Here is a 23,816-nt window from a genome sequence, read left to right as displayed (position 1 = left end):
TAAAGCAAAGGTATGACTTCGTCATTTTCTGACTCAGTAATCTCCATATTGACTTTAAGATAACATTTTTTTTCAACTTATTCTTTTAAAATATCTATTTTCTATGTAGGATTTATAATGCACATATTAATATAGTAGTGCACAACAACTGCAGCCCCTCAAATAAAATGTATAAATAAGTAAATACACATACTGAAGATGTGTTTAGTCATTGGATTAAGCAATAAAAAATATTTAAACAGCTGCTCTGTGACATTAAAATGGGACGACAACTTGCTCTTCGGTAGCAATTTAGTCTTAAAAGTAGTGAAATAAAAAAAAACACGAACAATAATGTTTCTAAATTTATGTTGTGGAAACGAATACTATGAAGTGAGGAATTTGGAGAGATACAATAGTGAGTGTAGAAGTGCTTATAATGCAAATAAAAAATTTTATTTTATTTACTCAATTGTATTTTACACATTTCATATTAAACAAGTTCTCTGAGGTCCCTCCCAGCTCTAAGATATAAGATTCTATGCTCCACACATATGAAAATGTCAATTTACAAAATAGACAAATTAGGGAATAATTGTTTGATTTATGAATGTTTATTGAAGACTCCTTCAAATAACTGCTTTCTTTCCTACAACTAAATTAAAAAAAAACAATAACATCAAACTTTTGAAGAATACTTCTATTGTTCAAAACAAAATTTACCTGCATAAAGCCATTGCAAAGTTCATATAAATTTCTACTAGAAACAGACAGTATAGGTATATAAATTGGATTAGATATTCAATGCATCAGTAAGTTCTAGCCATTTTGAATCAAGGCAAAATGGAATGTCTATAAATAGTATGGAGAGATATTTTAAAATGTGTTATATGTTCATCCATATATAGGTAAAGGTTTTTTTTAAGGTAAAATAGGGTTTTAATCTGGTTATTTGTAAATTTACTGGCATTTAGATAGGATTCCAAACATTTAATTCCTGGTAGAATAATTTATTTATACTTACTGAGTAAAAATGATGTCAACTGATATTTTTAAACATAGGCTATTACTTTTTACTGAACTATGCTGTCTGTTTCAATTAGTTAAAAAATCATAATATTTATTGTTTGTTTCATTTTCAAGTTTGACACAATGGCAACGATTTATATCTGATAATCTGTCGAAGTTTGTACTACCTTAATTTTGTCCTAAAAGCTAAGCCTTTGGATATTATGCTGTTTAATCATCATAATTGTATAACATTACCTTACACTTATTATTATTTTGATACTCATCATTGCTATTATCTTATTATCATTGTGCTGTTCTAATAGAAATGGTGTGAGGTCAAGTTTAGGTTCTGCTATTATTATTGTTTTATATTTAAGTTCTGATGATTATTACAGAGGTGGATAAAATGATTTCTTTTTTAAAGTGAATATAAGAATGGTATGTGAAAGTGTCATTGAACAAATCTTCAGCACAAGCATAGTAGCAGACAAGGTGAAGGAAATAACATCTATCTCATCACATGTAGAAACGACCCAGGTTGTCATCTTCTCTAGGGAGCAAATAGGACTTGCTGTGGTTACATGTCATACTTTTTCCCCTTGATAGTGAAACTCAGGGCATATTCAAGACAGTTTAAACCTAAGACAAAACCACCATACCCATCAGGTAGACATGCACACATGCATACACACACAATACACACATACATACACACACATGTACACATCCCAGATATATGTTGTTGTTTTTTTTTTTCATTTATAAAGGGTAGTGAATTGATGGGGCTTGGTTCAATCTACCTAACTGTAACTTTCTAGGTATTTCATACATGACACATTTTTACAACTTCCAAGGCTATGGCACACTTTCTACCACTTCATTTCAGTATCCGTATTGTTCAATCAGTATGGACTCCTTAAGGAGAAACTGTTTTGTACTTTCTGATGGCAATAACCTCATCTTGAACCACTATCATAAACTAGATTTAGCTAAATAAATCTTGCCTCTTCCAACATCAGGACTTGAAGAAGTGATACTTTTTCTGCCAACAATCTCCTCAAACTGATCATCATAGCTGTTTCCAATAGGGCAAGCATATAATCCTATGTTTTCCTGGCTATTTCGTAGACTCATAGATGATTCATGACACAGGACAGAGTCCTAACTCCATCAGTGATATCTCCAGAGTTCAGCTGGGCAGTATTTCAAGGTTCTCATCAGGCCTTCACTGCTACCATAGTACCCTAAGGACACACCAAGTAACTACCCTCTTACTTGGACTTGTGTTTGTCCTTCTTTTTCAAAGAGGAACATAACATCAGGAAAATAATGATATGACTTGCTGTTGACTTTGATTTGAGTGAGGAAAGGGTGTGCAAGGTCACCAGCCTCACTTTCTCCTCCAGATCCATCTGAATCCAGTGGCCAGATATTCATCAGGACAACTGGAGATGGCCCAGGATGCAATGGTAGACGCTGGCCCTTTTAGGCTAAGGACATTTTAGGTACTAATTTGGACTGAGTTAATGCCCATGCTGTGAGCAGGCCTCTTTAAGAAGGGAGTCAAGGATGACCCCTTTAATTAAGAAAAAAAAAAGAAAAAATCAAACTGTGATGGGAAGATATTCAGGGTTACTGTTCCAAAGAGAAACAGTTACCACTGACATTCACTCTAAGCCAGGAAGGCCTAAAATATAGCCATTAAGTGGACCTTGGGCAGAGACCTATTGAGGTCTAATCTATGAGCTTCAGAGTGAACTGTTTTAAACCCAGTTCACTCTGAAGCTCATAGAAGCTCACATGGACTTACTCCACCTACAATCCTTGTTCCTTTCAAAATTAGAATGGAATCAAATAATTTAAGAGTTGGAAAGGAATTCGGTGGCCATGTAGCCGAAATCATATTCCCACACACAAAAATAAACAATCCTCACATTAATATACTCAACAAATGGACATCTGGGCTCTGATAAAAGACCTCAAAGGAGACATTCAATTATTCTATTTATTCTATTCTAATTATTAGACTGCTCTAATTGTTAGAAAATTTCTTTCTGACATTAAGCCAAAATTTGTCTCTTTATGACTTCCACCATTGTTCTAAGTTCTAGGGCCAAAGAGGACAAGTTTAACCTATTTGTGTATGGTTGCCCTATAGATACCTGAATACAACTAAATTGTTCACTTTGAGTCTTTTCTTCTTGAGTCTGAAGATGCCCATTTTATTCATCTTTATTCACCAAATTCTCACTTGATTTGAACATCTCTGCTACCTATTATCTAACAATTTCCTTCTCTTCTCAGTTAAACTCCTTGAGAAAGTAATCCACATTCAGTGCCTCCACTTCCTCTCCTCACACTCTTTTATAAAGCCTTTGCAATTTAACTCTCAATCTCATCATTTGAATGAAACTTTACTCTCCAGAGAGACCAATGATCTCTTAATTGTCAAATTATTTTTTTCTCAGTGATTCTTTTTTTTTAATCTCTCGGTAGCCTTTGTCATTGTTGATTGTCAAATTCTAGACAATGCCGTCTCCTTTCTAGGTCTTCTTAATACTCTTCAGTCTTGGTTTTCCTCTTACCTGTGTGACCAGTCAGTTTATATTGGTGACCCCTCTTTCAGATCACAGCTACTCTCCATGGGTGACTTTCAAAGGCCAATACTTGGCATATCTTTCTCTTCTTACTCTATTACCTTGCTTTCTTATCTCATTAGCTTCCATAGGTTTAATTATCATCTCTATGAAGACAGTTTCCAGACCTATGTATCAATTACAGACCTCTTCCCAAGTTCCAGTTTCTTATTCCCAACAGCCTTTCAGACATCTCCAACTGAATATTGTGTGGATATCCTGATCTTAACATGTTCAAAATGGAACTCACTTTATCTCCAACCACCAAACCTTTCTTTTTTCCAGACTCCCTTATTACTTTGAAGAGCACCACCATCCTCCCTGGTAACCTGGCTCAGAACCTCAGTGTCATCCTGACTTCTCTATCACACTCAGTTCAAATATCTAAACTGTTGCCTCGTCCTCTTGTTTCTACTTTCACAACATAGCTCACATACATCATTTTTTCTCCAATCAGGTGCAGGCTTACATCTAAACTATTTCAGTGTGCTTCTCATTGATCTCCGTGCTTCAAGTATCTCCTCATTTCAATCCATCCTTCATTGAGCTGCCAAAGTCATCCTCCTAAATTGTGGGCCTGATCATGTTACTACCCCTTTTTGATAAACTCCAGGAGCTCCTTAGTACCTCCAGGATCAAATATAAAATTTTCTATTTAGCTTTTAAAGTGATTCACAACTATAATAGTAATGAAATTTGAAGATCCCTTTGTATTGCCAAGCAAAGAGGTACTTAGCACCTACTTTCAAATTAAGCCTCTGTTAAAGAAACAGAAGGTATGATTCCCTGTTGCTGCTGTAACAGGAAGGGGCTAAACAGGGAGGAGCTATACCAAATTTAAGGAAAAGCGCAAGCTGGACAATCACAATTTCCTGGGACAAGCATCAGGAAGGCAGGGCAGCTGCTGCTGGACTGAAAACTGAACTGAGAATTGAGAAGAACTGAGAAGAGGAATGAATATTGAGAACTGAGACAGAATTTATTGGAGCAAGCCACATAGAGGCTGGAATAAGTGATTTTGATTTTGAGAATGGAGCTTATGGTGCTGAGGATTTCTGAGAGCCAGCCAGAGCTCCTAAGGACTTCCAAGGGCTAGCTGGAGCTGCCAAAGACTGAGGAAACATGACTATGGTGGCAGTGCTTTATACAAATGTTGCTGTGACTTTGTGTAGCAGCACCCTGGCATCCCCAGGATGGCTGCCAACACAGGATTTTAGATCTGCTTTTCTAAAGGAAAGCAACTCAAAATGGGTTAGAAATCTTGCTTTAATCAATAAAACATATCATTACCTAGTTCAGGGGAAAAGGTCAGCACCCCAAAGTTCAGAGTATACAGAGGTTACAAGCAGAAATTACAGGAAGATAGAGAAATAAACAGATCAAGCAGACAGGCCTCCAACTGTCTAACCATTACATCCATACCTAGTCAGTTACCAGAGGGGGAAGCATCAACATCTGGGTTTTTCAAAGCCAGGGCTCTCAATGGCTGCCCAGAGGCTCATCTGGTCAAATCATACAACATTTCTCAAAGTGAGCCCCAAAACAAAGCCTTGCATCAGGATTTATAATGTCTTCTCCTGGGTCAGAGAATGTAACATACCTCATGACCCACTGCTCAATCACAAAGTATCTCCTGAAAAACAAGCCTCCTAGCACAGGCTCCAGGTGCACTTAAGCCTATCAAAGGGCCTAGGGGAAGGGAAGATCTTACACACAATACAAAATTTGTTAATGTGAATGAGTGTTATTGTGGCTTTGTTAAGCCTTTTTTCCCAGGAACAGAGACTGTGAGATATTTGAGATGCACTGGACACTGTGAGCTCCAATGTGGAGCAGAAACTGCACAGAGAGCTGGACAAGGAGCTGGGATCCATCTGCCTTTGAACCCAGGTGACAGTTTGGTGGAGTCAGGTAGGAGCTACCTGCCTCAAGTCAAGATGAAAGGACCTCTCCATAGATACTGAGTACTGACTGATGAAATTGTGATTTACTTATGACCTCAGGGTGGATGGCTTTTGTACTTTCCACTACCCCTTAAGAGGGTAGTGAGTAGTGACCATTAAAATTGTTGTATCCCATGGGTAGAGGACTTTGACTTTTGTACTTTGTGTTCCTTAAGGAAGCAAGCCTCCTCAAGGATGATTGAATGGTTGGGTTACTAAATGATTGTACTTTGTTGAAAACTATGTGATCACTGTTGTGAAAACTATGTGACCATTTTAGTGATAAGTTGTTGAGTTGTGACATGGTGAATGCTGTACTTTGTTTTTCTGTGAATGTTTCGCTCTGATTTGTTATTGAATAAATAGAGAGTTTGCTATACTATGTAATCAGAACCTTGAAAGCTGTTCACAGCAACAGTCCTCTGGAAAGCTGCTCATGCTTGGCTTTACAACAATTTAACTTCCTTCTACATTTGCAATCTTCTTATACTTTATTCCCCTTCATATATTCCCTGATTCAGTCAAACTGACCTTAGTTTTCTTTGCATATGCCTTCTGATTTCATTCTTTTTCATTGGATATCCCCATATCTGAAAAACTCTCCTTCCTGACCTCTGCCTCTTTACTTCCCTTGTTTTCTTCAAGGTTCAGAAAGATAAATGGTTTTTCCTCTTCCCATTTACTGCTAGCACCTTTCCTCTGGAATTATTTCCCAATTCTACTGTATGTATCTCATATGCACATTTTTCTCCTCCCATGCTGTCTCCCTCATTAGAATGTGCGGTTCTTATGAACAAATACTGGCTTTTTGTCTATCTTTTTATCTCCTGAAATTAGCACCATGCCTAGCATATAATGTTGTGGCTTGTCCTCTGTTCTAGAAGAGGACCATAACATCAGGAGGGTGCAAAGGAATTGGGTTTAAATGAGGGAAGGTTGTGCAAAGTCACCAAACTCACTCTCTCCTCCGGAGTCCTCTGGGTCCATTGACAATAAGCACTGAACAAAAACTAAATGCTTGTTGATTGAAAACAATTGTCTTATAGGTATAGGCAGCTAAGTAGCTATAATCAACAAAATCTGAGCTCAAGTCTAGTCCCAGACATTTACTACTTGTGTAATCTTGGGCAAGTTGCTTTTAACCTCTGTCTCCTTAAATTTCCCCATACACAAGATAGCAATAACAACAGCACTTACCTCCTGGGTTTCTGTGAGAATTAAATAATATTTTTAAAGAGCTTTACAGACTTAAAAGAGCTATATAAATGCTAGTTATTATTTGAGGAAGGAAAATAAGAAATATTGGCTATTTTTAAAAATCTGCCTAGGGAGAGAAATATATAACCTTTAATTCTTTTTAAAAACTGATATTGAAACATTAACAGCCATTTGGATTCTCTCTATTTTTGGATTTTGCATTTTCATCATTATAAGTGGCACCCATTCTTAAGATAACCTGTAAAAAGAGGGTGAAATGACTATTTAAATTTTTAGAAGTCAATTTCATTTACATATTCCTAGCCAAACATGCCTCTTATGTTTTAAACTTCCAGATGGTTGGTAATATGTACACACAATGTAGACTTCCTTTAAGATATAAAATTCTAATTTCTTAGAAAGCTTCAAAATAAAGAACATTTGAGAGAATAATAATAGTGACAGTAAAAGGGAAATGGAGAGAACAAAAATATTGAATGCCCAGCTATTATATTTTATCATATCTCAAATACAGGCTGTAAGACACTCATGATATGCTATGACCACTTGATATTAAAAAGGCAATAGAGGTGGAAAAATAGATTTCTAGATGCTAAACATAAATACATAATAACTTATGAACACTGAGGCATGACATAGTAGAGAGAACCCTACCATCAAATCAGAACAACCTGGTTTCAAATACTGCCTCTGAAAGAGCATATTGTATAGTACATTATATATAGAATACTTAGTACATAGCATAGAGATTGTAGCTACCTTTCAAATAACTTTACTATTTATATTTTGTCTCTCCTCTGTTGTCTCACCCCCATTTATTTGTGAGCTCCTTAAGCACGGGAACTGTCCTTAACATTCTCAACACTTAGCACAGTGCTTGGCACATATCAAGTACTTCATAAATGTTTATTGAATGACATTTGAGCTCAGGTCTTCTTGATTCCAAGTCCAATTTACCATCTACTATATCACCTAGCTGTTATTAAATTGCATTTAGTTATACTCATTCTTTCTTTTTAGCCTGTCCATTTTTTTTAATACTGACTCAATCATCCAATATATTATCTCACCCAATTTTATCCCATCGGTAAATGTGATGTGTCACATTCAAGTAACTGATTAAAAAATAGGCAAGACAAGACCAAGGACAGAGCCCCATGACACTTCAGTTGAAGTGTCATCTTCCTCATGGTCAGGTCCACAATTTAGATAAATAACTTTGGCAGCTAAGTGAAGGATGGATTGGAATGAGAAGACACTTGAAGGGAGATCAATGAGAAGTGCATTGAAATAGTTTAGGTGTAAGCCTGCACCTGAATTGTCATCACCTCTCATCAACCATTCTTTAAAAGGAAGTCTGCTATGTAACTGAATTAAGGCTGCTGATCCCATAATAACCTTGTCTCTCTAGTAATCTAATCTATGTAACCCTTCTATGTTCTAGTCCTCATCCTTCAATCTTGCCATTGAAAGGTTGTGACCCTTTGAGACCAGCCTTACATGATACCTTCTCTAAGATGTATTCTGAAATATGGCAGCAGAATGTATTGTCTCCTTCATTTGCTATTCTAGCATATATCTTTCCAAACTCTTTCCAAAGTTATTTTAAATATTCTAATGTATTATACTTATCACTTTGTACAAGATTATAAACGCATAGAGGATGGGGCTTTTATGTGTGTGTGTGTGTATGTGCTTATAAAGCTCACATTTACCTATGCATTATGTATATGGCAAAATCCAATGTGAATTAGGAGACCTGGACTACAACCAAACTTTGGGTACTGACTAATCCAGGTGACCTTGACAAAGCCTTTCAATCTCTTCGAGTTTCAGTGACTTCATATATCAAATGAGAGGTTGGACTATGTGTAATGTAAGCTGTCCCCAAGCTTTAAATATGTAATTATATAAATGCAAAGAAAATGTTTGTTGAATAAATGAATATGTTCTTTGAAATGTGAAAATAGTTTCCAGGTTTGCATCTTTCTCAATTTCTAGCTATCAGATAAACTTCCCAAAGGTCCATGCACTTTTTATGCATTAGGACATGACTTCATAGCAGACCTCATTTTAAAGAACTCTCCTTGCATTACAAAACTATTCATATCACATTAAGTATTGACCTTCAATTTCAGGATTGTGGAGAATGGTTTTAAATGAAATTTCTTTTATTATACCTTTTTAATAAAAGAAATATATTTTTTAAATAACCATAGAGAAGGGGTACAAATGCCCTTCAATCACAATGGAATTTATTATTTACCCTGGTGTATAAGATTTAAAATGGAGTAGTTCTTTTAGAGTTGAAGTGGCAATCATTAAGAAGTGAGTGGATATATTCTCCCAATATATATTAGACTAGATGACTTCTCTTGCCCGTTTAAATTCTATGAGTCTATGAAAAATAGCTCCCTGGAACAGAAAGGAAGGCAGATCATTTTAGTTTCTTAGAGAGACAAGGTTATTATGGGATTAGTAGCCTTAATTCAGTCATTGGAAAACAAAAGTTTTCATGCTAGTTTAAAATTAATTAATTCTTTAGGGAAAGAGAAAGCAAAAAATCCTCATTTTGCATTACATTAGAGCTTATAAAACAAAAAAAATACAGATTTGCATTTATTAAAAAAGTTATTTCATTGAATAATATAATGTTTTGGGTTGAAAATAACCAGATACAGAAATCTCTCAGGATTATAGACAATCCATTCTATCCCTTTGTATGCCATGTCAAATCTCATATTTAATGTTATGATCAGATTTCAGAATAAGCTTATACACACACACACACACACACACACACACACACACACACACACACACACACACACATATATATATATATATATATATATAATATTTTCACAGTAAGTAAAAGGAGTGGGGAGGGAGGGTACAAGTGTTTGTTAAGTGCTTATATTCCTTGCACTGTGCTAAATGATTTACAAATAGTATCTCATTTGATCCCTTCAACAACCCTGGGGTTTTCGGTGCTATCATTATCCCCATCTTGCAGATGATGGCTGGATGAGGAAACAGACACAAAGAGGTTAAGGGACTTACCCAGGATCACACTTGTAGTGTATGAAGCCGGATTTTAACTCAGGTTTTCTTAACTACACACTCAAAACTCTTCTGCTGCAACACCTTGTTTGATCAGGCTTGAGGAGCTGTTGTGCATAATAAGGTTGGAAAAAGAGATGGGATTCTGGTTGTAAAGAGCTTTAAATGTTAAAAAATGAGACTGTATGTGAACCCTAAACACATTAGAAATCCAGTGGAACTTGTTGAACAGAAGAGTGGTAAGATCAGTTACATTTGTGTTTTAGAGAAAATCACTTTAACAGCTGGTATAGGATGGATTGAAGAGGGGAGAGTAGCAATTATTGTTCTATTGATATGAAATCAAATTGCTCATGGAGTATTTTTATGAATATATCCCAGACAAATTTGTTTCTGGGATATCAAGTCCACAAACATTCAAAGGTGGTTTCTTCAAACCTCACTTCTAATTGAGATAGAACTTCTCATTCAAATAGGCCTGATTTTTAATGCATTTATGACTCTTAAAATTAATATTCCTAATCTCTGCTGCTCTGTTTTAGAACTACATTCAGAGGGAAAACAAAAGAAAATGCTAAAGCCAGTTTTTTACCCGTTTTCTAATTAGCCATCCATTCATGCACAAATCTCACTGCAAAGCCCAATAGATTTTTGATGGTAAGCTTCTCAGCCAGTTCGAAAGGTAATTTTTTTGTTTTGATTTTTTCTTTTCTTTTTTTACAAGTAAATGTTAAAGGAATTTTCTTACTCAATTGGCTTGCCCTAGGTAGTAAGGTAAGCAGAAAATTAGCAAGGTGAAACCATCCCACCTAAGGTTAGGCAGGGTATGTTCCTCAGTGGTTCATGCCTTTGTTCTTACTTAAAAAAAAAATCTTACTTTAAACTTTCCCAAATTCAATGCACCCACCTCCATTCCCACCATAGGAAATTACCCCCAAATAACTTTGAGTCTTAAATTAACACACTTTATTACTTCTTTATAAACTATAGCCATAATATTTGGAAGACGCCATTTCTAGTAAGCACTGTCAATAATTTATATTCTAGCTAACTTGGAGGAAGGGTAATTAAAGATCACCTGGGGGATTGCAAAAAGACTGGAGTTATAGGGAAGAAGATGATGAAACTCCTTTGCTGTGGATAAGGTCCCTTGAGGTATCTTTGCATTCCCAAACATATCTATGTCATATTTCATGGCCCCAGAATTGGCTAATAACTGTGATCACATTTGAATAATAATGATGATAAGAAGAAGAGAATATGTTTATGAAACTGTTAAATATTTTAGAAATGTTTTCTTCCTTCTCAAAACAACCCTGGGAGGTAGGTATAGTTATTATTCCCATTTTACAAATAAGGTTGAAGAGATCAGGGAAACATAAAAATGAAGAGGTCATCAAAAAATGATGACGTATAGGGTTAGGGGTGCTCAAGACCCCAAAATACCAACACACTGGATCCTGCCAAGGAAAAACAAAGTTTGTTAAAAGTTCACCATAATGGATAGACTCTTAAGGAGCCTCAGTATCTGTGTTGCTTGTATTGGACAAGCAGGCCAGGATCATCTGACACAGAGTAAATCTATGCTAGAAATCTAAGGCTCTCTCATACCACATGGAGGCAAGATGGGGTCTGTATATAACTTTCTGTATATAACAGAAATGTTGTGGGAGGAAGTTAGGGGTGGTCTAGAGGAGGAGTTTGGTGAGGGTCTTCAGGAGGAGTCAGATGAGGTCAGACTCCAGTAATGAGTTTGGGGAAGGTCTTCTGGAGGAGTTAATGAGGTCAGATTCCAGTAAATGAGTGATTAAGGGTGGGAAGTTGTTGGAGGCTACCTGGGGATGACAAAAAATGGTGGTCTAGGCCAGTTCAAAGGTGTAACTGTTGATTTGGGTATAGATATTTTGTGAAGATCAAGGGTGGGGACTAGCTAATAATGGAGGACCAATGTAGTAACAAAGATCTGGGCAGAGTCACAATGAAAGTCTTATGGCCTCATGCAAATACTCTATGTGGGAAGACCTCAAGGAGGTTCCCAGACCCTGTATCTCATCAAGGTAATTGAAGCAAAATGAAGTTGAGTGACTTGACCAGAGTGATAATAATGGGGTGATGGGACCTGGACACCTAAAAGGAAAAGACCATGTATTTGAAAGCAACCCAGTCCCTGAATTTTCTCATATATTTCAGCAACCCAGATTACTGGCACCTCTACTCAAGGCAACTGACTCACCCCAGCCCAGCTAGATCAGCTAATTAGCTTAGTTGACATTTCTTTCACTGTCTCTGTGTGGGACAAAAGACCCTTGTCCAAAATAAATTCAATAACTCAGAGGTTTCTCCAGAAAAACAAAAAGATCCTTATTATCTCCTGTGGGAAGGGGGTTAGGGTTAGTGGCAAAAGTATTCTGCTGAGAGAGGTCCAAAATTTTGGTTATATACCCAAAAGACTACCCCTCCCCCCCTTCCCCATACTGTCCTTCCCTTCTATTAGTCAGGAACTTAGGCTCACAAACTGACCACAAAAATCTGCTTATACAGCAAGTAAAATATTAGCAATATTAAAATAGATATGAAAGAAGAAGATACATGTCTAGCAGTATCAATATAGATATGAAAGCAGACAATGTTTTATGAATCGTGGGGATTTTAGGACATGGTGACCTGTCCGGAGTTTTGTAACAGGATTTCCAATTTTATATTTGTACAGGTCAGATGATGGACAGTGGAAACAAGTCTGAGACATCTGGGCCTGTGGTTAGATATGAAGGGTCTTTACTTTCCCCTCCTACACTTTAGCTTAGCTTAGCAAAACCTTCAACTTATGACCAGGGAAGTAAGTCAAGGGTCTCAGTCTGCTAGCCCAGGCTGCTAAGTATTTGGTAACAACACCAATCTGTACAGATTTTAGAACACTACCTGATAAGCTTCTACCTCATACACTCATCTAGTTAATAGAAACCCAAGTCTGGGGTCCAGGAAATCTACTATTAAATCTTTGAGAAGTCATCATTTTTATCCCACTCATCTCTCTTGGCTCACCCCAGACTACTTGAGTATTTAGATCACCTAATTAGCCTACTTGATGTCCTTTCACTGTTGCATCTGGCCCACCCCTGACTACTTAATCCCATCCAGATCCTTTCCTAGTCCTTTTTGTATATAAGCAGCAGTCTCTCCCCCATTAAGTTGCATGTTTACTAGGAACCTTGCCCTCTCTATCAATATAATAAAAATTTTAATATAATATAATAATTTAATATTGTAATATATTATTATATAATATATATGTATTTGAAAGAAGTCAAATATATAATATTATAATATAATAATACAATATAATACAATTTTTAAAATAAAATTTGTCATTTGGCTGGAAGATGGTTTGTGTGCCTAAATTCATTCCAGGTGGGAGCTGCCCCATACCCTGACATTTAGGGGTTCTCAGCTACCCCAAACAACACCAATATAGCCAATAACAAGGCTGAATTTCAACTCATCTTCCTGACAGCAGGTCTACTTCCCCATCTACCATGCTACCTCTCTGTCTAATATACCTAGCTCAATATACTTATTTACCATTTGAGGGACCATTAGACTTTTCTACTTATGGGCAGAGACAGATTTAAGAGACAAAGTTCTCAAGTAGGATTGTAGATTTAGAGCTGGGTCTAAGACCCAGAGATATTATATGACCTGCCAAAGAAACCATGTCAGAGCTGGGATTTGAACTTTGTGTCTCTTACTCCAAAACAAATGCCCTTCCTACCACACCAAGGTACCTCCAATGATTCTCTGTTTGCACTGTTCACAAAATAGTGAATTGCAGGAAGCCCTTGGTCACAATATCATAACTGTGCTCGCTTTCTCTTTTTATTTTATCTGTGACCTATAGATGTTCTAGTGAAGAATAAGGTTCACTGGCTAGCAACTCACTCAGTAAGCTTCCCTAACAGGAAAAGATCAGGATTGGATCAACTCAAGATAGATTTCCTTTCCCCAATCCCAACCCACCTCCTTTGAGAAAGTAGTAATTTTATTGGATTGGCCCAAGAACTGGATCCAATGATCTACTTCCCTTCCCAATTATCTCTCACCACAGAGTAAAAGTTGAATATCTTATCAGCCATTCCTAGTTACACTTAATAGGCCCACTTATGTCTCAACATGATTCATCCAGATCAACCTGAGATTCTCTCTCTGCTCTTTGGGATTTGTTAACAAATAAGTAAATAAATAAGCATAGCTCATTCACTTCTATATTAGATATTTTTTTCCTTTAACCATGCTGTCAGACTGGTTTTTACCTTAAACTATGAAGGGAAATGTCTAATCAGAACTTTTAGAATAACCAGAATTTTTCCCAAGTTGTACCCTTTGACTTTGGCCTGAGTTCAACTGTAAATTGTTTATGTTAAAAGAAAACAGGCCAATGTCATGAAACAATTAGGATACAACAAATGAAAAAAGATAACTCTTAATCAAAAAGCAAGTGTAAGGGGAAGTAAGCATTGAGTGTATAATGCTTTGGTGATTTTCTTCCTAATTCTCACAGGGGGGTTAGTCATCTGCGGAAGATGATGTTGTTGTTAGCTTAGAACCGTGTGGCTATAGCAGTCTTGTGATTCTTATGCCACTTCTCTAGTCCTCAGCTCCTTCTGTCTCTCTCTTCCCCCACTGCTGACAAAGATAAATAGGTAGCTGCCACCCCTCGTTTATCTCAAAGCTAGCTTTTCAGCTTCTGAGAGTTGTATAAACTCATAGTGAATTTAGTAAATATATAGTATTTCCTCCTTCTTCAGAGGGAGCTCAGATTACTCCTCTAATGGTTTTCAGCACTACTTCTCTGTCCTGCCCATGCAGTACAATGATAAGACGCTTTATCACATATAGGTTGATCTGTTTTCTCCCAACCAACTTCTTTAGTAGTCAGAAGAAGCCAGACTAACTAATTATCTTTATTCTCTTCATCATTCTAAAAGTTATATATAGTTTCAGGGGTGGCTTAGGCCAGTCCTTCTCTGGTGAAGAGTATAGAGTGATAAGTGTCAGTAAAATGTCACATCATGTAGAAGGCATATGACAAGAAGATATGTCATCTTTTTTTTTTTTTTAAGCAATAGGGGTTAAGTAACTTGCTCAAGGTTACACGGCCAGTTATTTCTGGGTGTGGTGCTGAGTATCCGAGCCCGGACTTGATCCAGGTCATCCCGACACTGGAGCTGGTGCTCTTACTCGCTGAGCCACCTGGCCGCCCCTCATCTTCTTAATATAATAAGTTATACAGAGAAGACTGGGACTGTTCTTCCTCCTTATTTTCCAAGTATTGGTCCCAATGTAAAGAAACAATACACTGATACAGTAGTAAAATAGCAAAAGGTTGTATTCACCTCTTCAGTGACCCTGAGGCAGCTAGCCTTGAAGCTCAAGGAAAATTAGACCTAAGGGAATGTACTGACCAAGTCCACTAATAAGTATTTAATTCCTCTCCTGTCTCTCAACAAAAGACAGAGCAAAGATAAAACAAGAGTAAAGAAACAATAATCACAAAAAAGTATGGCTCTTGTTCCATGGATTTTTCATATGTTCAAAGGAACATACTGTTTCCGGCCCCAAAGTTGTATCTCAACTCCAAAGTTCTAGGTTGTCTCTAAAAAGAAGGGAGATCCATACATTCCATCATCCAGTATAAAACATTAAATGAGGACCCAAAGACTCTCAGTGTGCAAGTTCCAAGATGGAAGCAGAAACAGCAGATAGAAAAGAATGCTAGACTTGGGTCATGTACTTCTAGGTTCAATCCTTCTCTATGGTATTCTAGTCATGTAACAGAAAGAGCATAAACTAGCAGTAGGTACAGGCCTATGAATCAGATGACCTCCAATATTCTCAAAATGGATAAATTCAATGACCTTCTTTCAACTGTCATCAACTTTTCTTGAGCATGTTCAAAAATTGACTTCTTCCTTTTTGATACATTCTCCTCCTTCAACTCATATAACAAAGTTGCCTCCTAATTCTCTGTTCTCTTTAATTAAATTCCCACCTTCTACCTCTCATATATAGGTATTCTTGACAAATCAGTCCCAGCCCCACTTTTTTTTTCCCTAAAGTTCCTTTATATTGGGTTAAAACAGCTTCCAGGAGAATTATGAGAAGTAATTCTGTTGTACACAGTCACTGTTAAGCCTGGCCTTGATCAATCCAATCTAAGCCTGGTCTAACCAATTAACAGTGAATATTTCCCTCTCACTTCCCAATCTAAGAAAAGCAGGTTCTAGTCCATGGAATGACAGCAAAAGAACATAAACTGGAGACCATTCATTAAACCATCAGCCTAGATGAGACAACATCAAATTCAACTTTTCAAAGCTACATGAGTACATATTCTTGTTTTATTAAAAATAAACCCATGAAATCACCAAATAATATAATCAATTGGGGAGAAATTTGAAGACATGACAAAGACTTTCCTCCAAAAAAGGTTTTAATAAGAAAAATACCTTTATATTGTATATTTTGAGAGCATCTTTTGAGGAAAGGGATTAGATTTCATTTGCATTTTTTTCATTAATTTCCACCCAATTTCTTCAATAAAAATGTACCTTTTATTTAGCCATGTATATTCATAAAAGAAAACATGGAACATAAATAAAGCTACTGTGATCATTTAATCATCATTCACATCTTTGATTCAGCAAATAATTCATGAATATTAGGACACAGCTTTCAAATTAGTTGGATCTTAACTAATGAACTATATATGCATATACATACATCCATATATACATATAATACATACATACATATAAACACACTGTATCAACAATGCAATAATCACAATGCCTAAAGTAACTATAAATATGCTGATATGGTTTTAATCACATAATATACCAGGTTCTCTACATGGGGGACAAAGCTAGAATATTTATTCAAATACCAGAAAACTGAGTTCCAAAACCTGAAAGTCAAAGCCGTCACAGTAGTTATGAAGTTGGCACACGTAGTTAATGTAGTAAATACCCATATTCTCAAGCCTTCCAAACAGAATAGGCAGAAGATCCTCCTCTCCTCACTCACAGCAACTGCTCAGGGTCCAGGCAGCTTGCTCCCAGCAGCTCTGGCCCCTGCAGTTTCTGTCCCTGGCAGTCCTCAGCAGGAATCCTTAGCAGAAATTCTGCCTGGCTCAAAAAGAAAAGGAGTTCGCACTGCTGCCACCACCACCACCATCGCTGCTGCTGCTGCCATGCTTCCAGTCACCACATGCTCTCTAGCTTGCCTTCAGCTTCCTCTTCCTCTTTCCCCACTCCTTCCCGTTATGTCAGCAAGTTCAAGTGGCATGGAAGACCTTCAAATCCCATAACCATTACACACATATGTACATATAAACACACACATAAACATATACATGTATACCCAAATACCTATGCCTCTATATCTATATATCTCCTAGGCATATGGGAAGGATGGGGGTTTATTCCATGGTGCAAACTACTAGTCCCTCAAATAGTGTGACACATCAAATTTCATCCTTGATATGGTTGCCAAATTCTCATCATCATTGTATGAGGTATAAATACACAATCAGGTAAACAAGTTTATTCTGATATTCTTCAAGGTGGTGGAATAAGTAATAGATAAAACAATTCTGAATCAGCTACAGAGGATCAAGCACATCTGATAGGCATAGTTTTATCATCATCATCCTAATTTTTATTTTCTGTCACATGATATAGCTTAGAATTTTAGAAACCTAGGTGAGGAAACATTATCATTTCTCCTTGGATTTCTCCTACCACTTGATATTTTGTATGCATTGATTTTGTTTGTTTGTTTGTTTATTTTGTCAGACCAGTGATTTCATTGGAGTGGTGAATACCAGTAAGGAAACTCCCTCTTCCAATGAGGATTGTCCTTTACTCTACAACTTTTAGCCAAAGAGAATTTTCTTGGCAACTGAGAGATCAAATGATTTGGCCAGAGTCAAGTAACCATATGAGTCAGAGAAAGGATTTGAATCCATATATACTTAACAAAATGGACAGCTTTTTATCCAGTTCACTAAACTGTCTTAAGCACTTAACTTATAAACTCAAGTACATTATTTGATCATATTTTTAATTCCTCTACAAGACAACAAATTCTTGAGCATGTCATTTTTTTGTCATTATCTTACAAATTGACTTGAAGATATACACACTGTCCCAAAAGTATTCATGCTGTTTTAAGCTATTGAAGCTTAAGTCTTTGGGAATACCTTGTATAAGTTAGTCTTCTGCCACAAAGCAGATCTATAGTCATATCATAAAAGTGATTTTTAAAAAAAATATTAAGAACCCCACCAGTAATAAATTCTGTGACTCTAGAAGGAAAGTTTTAAATAAGGAAAGAGAATAGTAGAATAGAAATGTGCTTATTCTGAGTTGAGTAACTGGATTCAGATTATACCTGTGATACTCTATACCTAAAACAATAACTTAAACTCATAGGCCTTAGTTTCCTCATCTGTAAAATAAGGGGTTTGGACTTGACCTCTGAGGTCCTTCCCAGATCTAGGTATGTGATCCTTTAATTATGTTTTAATTAAGCATCTACCATGTGCCAAGTATTGCAGTAGGCAATGGGGAAACAAAGAAAATAACTGAAACAATTCCTGCTTACAAGGACCTTACCCTCTATGATTTTCACATAGTTCATATAAAACTACAGAATATCAGGGGTGTCAGTTCCTTGATTATTTTTGGGCAAGAGGGTAATAATCACAACTAACTCATTACAGGAAGATGGGGCTCTTTTGCCTATTTGAATTAGATTTCTTAATAAAACTCACTTTCCAATTAAAAAAAAAATAATTGCTCTCATATGGATGATCTCCATGATAGCCTTATCTAACTGAAGCTATTAGATCCCAAAATTGAATCACATAATTCAAGATAATGGAACTCAAATGCCATCTAGTCCAATCAGAAACTGCATCAATCAACAAGTATTTACTAAGTTTTACCTATGCATTAGGTATTATGTGCTAAACTGAATATACAAAGAAAAATAATAATAAAAAAATAATCTCAGACCTCAAGAAGCTTACAATCTAATGGAAAGGCAAATATGTATGAGTATAGGGGTATATAAGGCACACACAAAGGCAAAACATGACAACCCTGAATGGAAAAACAACAACAAACATATTGGTAGTTAGAAACACCAAGAAAGGCCTCTACAGATGTGCCATTTGGGACAATTCTTGAAGAAAACAAGAGATTCCAAGAAGTGGTAGAGTTGTGGAAGTGTGCTCCCAGCATAAAAGGAAGACAGTACAAAGGGCACAGACATGGGAAATAGCACTTCATATGTGATGGAAAAAAAAAATTGCTAGCCACTTTGACATAAGCATAGGGTGAAAGGAGAGTAATTGCACTGCAATGTGCTGCAGTAAAGAATTCAAATGAAGCAAGGAAATTGATTATAAGGAGGTTTAAATGTCAATTGGAGCAGTTTGTCTTTGATCATAAAGGTAATTAGAAAACACTGGACTTCACCAAGTGGGAGGGTGACTTGGTAAGAACTGAGCTTTGAAAGATAAAATGAGGGGTGGCTAGGTGGCGCAGTAAGCAGAGCACCAGCCCTGGAGTCAGGAGGACCTGAGTTCAAATCCGGCCTCTGACACTTAACACTTAACTAGCCATGTGACCTTGGGCAAGTCACTTAACCCCAATTATCCTCCAAAAAAACAGCAAAAAAAAAAAAGAGACAATGTTTTAATTATTTGAACGTAGGTAATATGTGTATGTATGAATAAAAGCAGACAGGGAGGATCTCACTAACAAGTATAAAGATATGGTTGTAGATTGAAAGAGAGCTGAAATCAGTCCCTAGTTATCATTCAAAAAATACCAGGGCAATTTTCATTTTGAGACTTTTATGATTTCTTGAAATTGTGTAACTTTGTAATTTTTATCTACTATTTTTATGTGATATCAGCAAGAAAAGTGCTTAAAAAGTCTGTCTAGGTTTTTCTCTTGCTAGGGTAAAAGAACGATAGTGTAGAAACCGCTGTGACACGGCCCACTTTGGCTCCACTCTCTTAGATTTACTCCTCTGGGTTCTAGCATACTCAGCCGTTTCTTCACTACTTTTGGCTTGAATACCAGCAGCTGTGTTATTGGCCTCATTTTGGGAGGTCAATAACTAGCATCCACGTTCCATTTAACTAATTAAAGCTAGTTAGTTTTACAAAGGGAAATATACTTTGTAGATACAGTGAGAATGAAAGTACAAGCATTTTCCCCAACACCTTAGGAGCATAATCCCTTTTACACCACCTTGATCTGGACTCAGCGGTGCATGAGATAGGCTCAGAACTGTACTGGGTCCCATCAAGTTTCCATTAAAGGTAGTTTCTTCTTTGATGTAATACCCCCACTCTTCTATGATGTAATACCTCCATTCTGCTGGGGCAGAAAAGTAAGCCTAAAAATATTCCACTCTAGTGAGTTTTGATCCCACATAGACCCTCTTTATATTTCTTGCTTTCAGTTTTCTCAGACTTCTCTATCCTTAACACAGAACTTACGCTCCTTCATCCCCCCTCACCTTGGAGCTGCTGCTCTCGACTGTGGAAGATAACAGTGGCAGTTTGTATCTGGGAGAGTTTTAATTCACATTTTCTATACCATAAATTTTGGGGTATAATTTTCCTGATTGAGGAGTTGTGTTCTTTTTTTTTTTAAAGATCATATACCAAATTTATTGCAAAAAGATCCTAAATCCTGGGGACAGCTAGGTGGCACAGTGAATAGAGCACTGGCCCTGGAATCAGAAGGAACTGACTTCAAATCTGGCCTCAGACACTTAACACAAAAACTAGCCGTGGTGACTTTGGGCAAGTCACTTAACTCCAGTTGCCCTACCTTCCCCCCTCCAAAAAGGAAAAAAAAAAACAAAACAAAGATCCACAATCATAGCAGTTGCCTTATAGATAGGATTTCTGGTAGCCCCTGGGCCACCAAATTTGGACTCGCAGTGAGGGTCAGCCACCAGCAGAATTCAGTCATATTGGATAAGGATGTCTTTTATTTCCTTCTTGGAGTCCTCTTCCACATACTTCTGGTAATAGGCCACCAGGGCTAGACCTGGATATCTGCTCCAGCAAAACGTTCCTTGCCTAGTAGGAAGACAGGCTCCAGCAGCTTGTACTGCAGGGTGCGAGACTCAGTCATCTCCAGTGGTCACCCATTCACCTTGATCAGCCCATTGCCTCTCTTGCAGTGAGCCACAGCAGTGTCGGTTTTCTTTTGCTAGAAGAACTGGAGGTACTGGAGCAGCCCCTTGTACGCATGCTGCCGGTGGGCGACACAGGCCCGAAGCCCGGCTGGAGGCGTTGGCTGAAGCCAGACACTGGACCTCTTCACCCGCGCGGTGCCTAAGCACGAAAGGGGGAGCTACGTTCTTGAAATTGAAATTTGGGACCCTGAATTTCGTCTTACAAATATTATTCCATATAAGAAATTCCATAGTACTTTTTGTAGAATGCACATATATTGTATATTAAACATTTTTGAACTGATCATGAAACCTAAACCTCATACCAAACATTGTTTCCATAGGAAAATATGCTGACGAGTTGTTAATGGTAGATGTCACACCTAGGTTGAGGACCTCCTGAGTGTAAGAAGTTGAGTTCAATTTGTCACTTGCTGAGAGATATGTTTTTTGTTTAAAATGACTTCCCATCAATATCAGATTTCAGGTTGAAAAAAGATCTCATAAAGGAACTTTGCACTGCAGAAATGACAAATAATGTTTTCCATAAAAATGTTAATCTCAAAATATCTCCCAAGTACTAGAATTGAAATTTCATGTAAATTAGATGAGAACTAGAAAGGCTGATTATATCCAGGTAGATTTTATATCAGTGTATGCTTAAATACCATGTAATTTTTCACTCACATTTTTCTAAGAAAAATTTTCTGGTTCTGTTTTTCTATCTGTTAAAAAAAATCATGAACTGAATAAAATAGGATAAAAGTACAAAACTGAAATCAGTCATTTGCTTTATTTTTAATTAGCATGTATGTTTTATTTTGCATGTTAAGAAGATTAATGACTGTGATAAGAAAAATGTTTTTGAATGAATATGGGTGTCTAAATGGAGGAAGGAATATGGACAACACTTTCTCTCACAATTATGATAGTGATGACTCTAACAAGAATTACGAGTTGGGGCAAGGGGAGGGAGAAGGAAAGTTATCATTTTGCTTCTGTTGAGATCAGTGAAAAGGTTAGTATGGTGGTTTCTGGTTATAATGAATATCTTGTACCATCAGCATTAATCCAACAACATGGTTAAATGCAAGGTTTAAAAGTACTGAGGGAAACCATCATGTTCAATAGACATGTACCCAGCCCTCCTACAAAAATCTGAACATTAAATTTTTATAATTTGTAATAGTTAACAAGAGTATTTTTGAAGATATATCTAAACAAATAGGGATAGCAAAGCAAAATGATGTTGGGGCCCAAAATGATGAATTCCCTTGGAGAGTAGATAATAAACAGAAGATTTTATGGAGAAAAAGGAAAAGCACTACAGGAGATCAGAAAATGTCAAACTATGAGAGCTGTTAAACTAAATACCATGATGAGAATAAACTGTGTGCCTGTGCTTTGTTCTGGAAATACATTTTTTACAAACTGTAAACTGAAAAGTTGAACCAAAAAATTTTTTTAAACCTTCTTTTAATAGTAAATATCATTTTGTTTTACAAAGAAGTCAGTACTAAAAGTACTCTGATGTTCCTCTTCTTTAATGCCAGATTTCTATATCAATTAAGAAGTTTAACAGATTATCCATTTCATTTGTGTTTAGGTGTTAAATGAAAGATAATGTGGTGCTGTGGACAGGGGGCTGAGTTTGGTCCATGCCTTATCTTTGACATATATCATTCTATGGCAATTGGTAAGTTACTTAGACTCTCAATGTCTTAGAGGAATCTCTAAAACTGTATATTACAGAATTGTTAGTATATGTACTATATATACTTGTATATATATATATATATATATATATGTATTCCTATACTTGGAGGTCCTCATACTGATGAAACTACATATTCTAAACTAAAGCAAATATTTTACAAATAATGAATAGATTGAGACTTTATTTTTTTGATCCTTAAACCAAGGAATATTTAGAATTATTCCTTCTCCAAAAAATGTCTCTGTATAAAAATTTCAAACTTTAGGAATCCTTTGAAAATGTGGACACTAGCTATTAGATGATGCAAAATATATAAGTTTAAATTAAATGAACTGATGGCTCCCCAGATCTCCTTGGAGGAATAAATAAATAAATTGGTGTAGTTGGATACATTGTACTTCAAAAGTCCAAAACTATCACTTTTTTGGGTCACATATTCATCACACAGGGGTAGGTTCATAATTAACATAAATAAAAGGATACAATGATCATTGAAGCTTATGAAACAACATCTGCTGTAGAAGCTACAAAAATCCACTAATAACAAACAACAACAAAAAGTCCTCAAACTAATTCAATATACTATTTAATACTGGGTGGCCTCAATGCAAAGGTAGCTGTAGAGAAGGATTTATTATAGAACATGGATAAGAGTCACACAGGAGGAGGTATGAATGGGTTATGTTCTCCACTCTTTTAGGAAGTCTCCACATACAAAAATAGAAAATTCATTGGAATATTGGAGGATGAAGTTCACATAAATTATTGTACTAACAAATAATGTTACTATTATTTATCCAATCACTTTAACTCAATTCTTTTATCCCAATACCTTCTAGGTCACAGGAATTGTTTCCACTTCAATTTGAAGTATTTGCCAACCTATCAATTAATAAGAATTTATTAAATATTTACTATCTATCAAAAGTCCTATGCTAAGTGCTTTGCATACAAGAAAAGGCTAAAAGTACCTCTCTCTTGAGACTC

Source organism: Petaurus breviceps, unplaced genomic scaffold, assembly GCF_028583685.1.
Source record: "Petaurus breviceps papuanus isolate PSGF00001 unplaced genomic scaffold, PetGlider_PUasm1.0 41, whole genome shotgun sequence".
Classification (NCBI taxonomy): Eukaryota; Metazoa; Chordata; class Mammalia; order Diprotodontia; family Petauridae; genus Petaurus; species Petaurus breviceps.
This window is presented reverse-complemented; position numbering follows the sequence as displayed.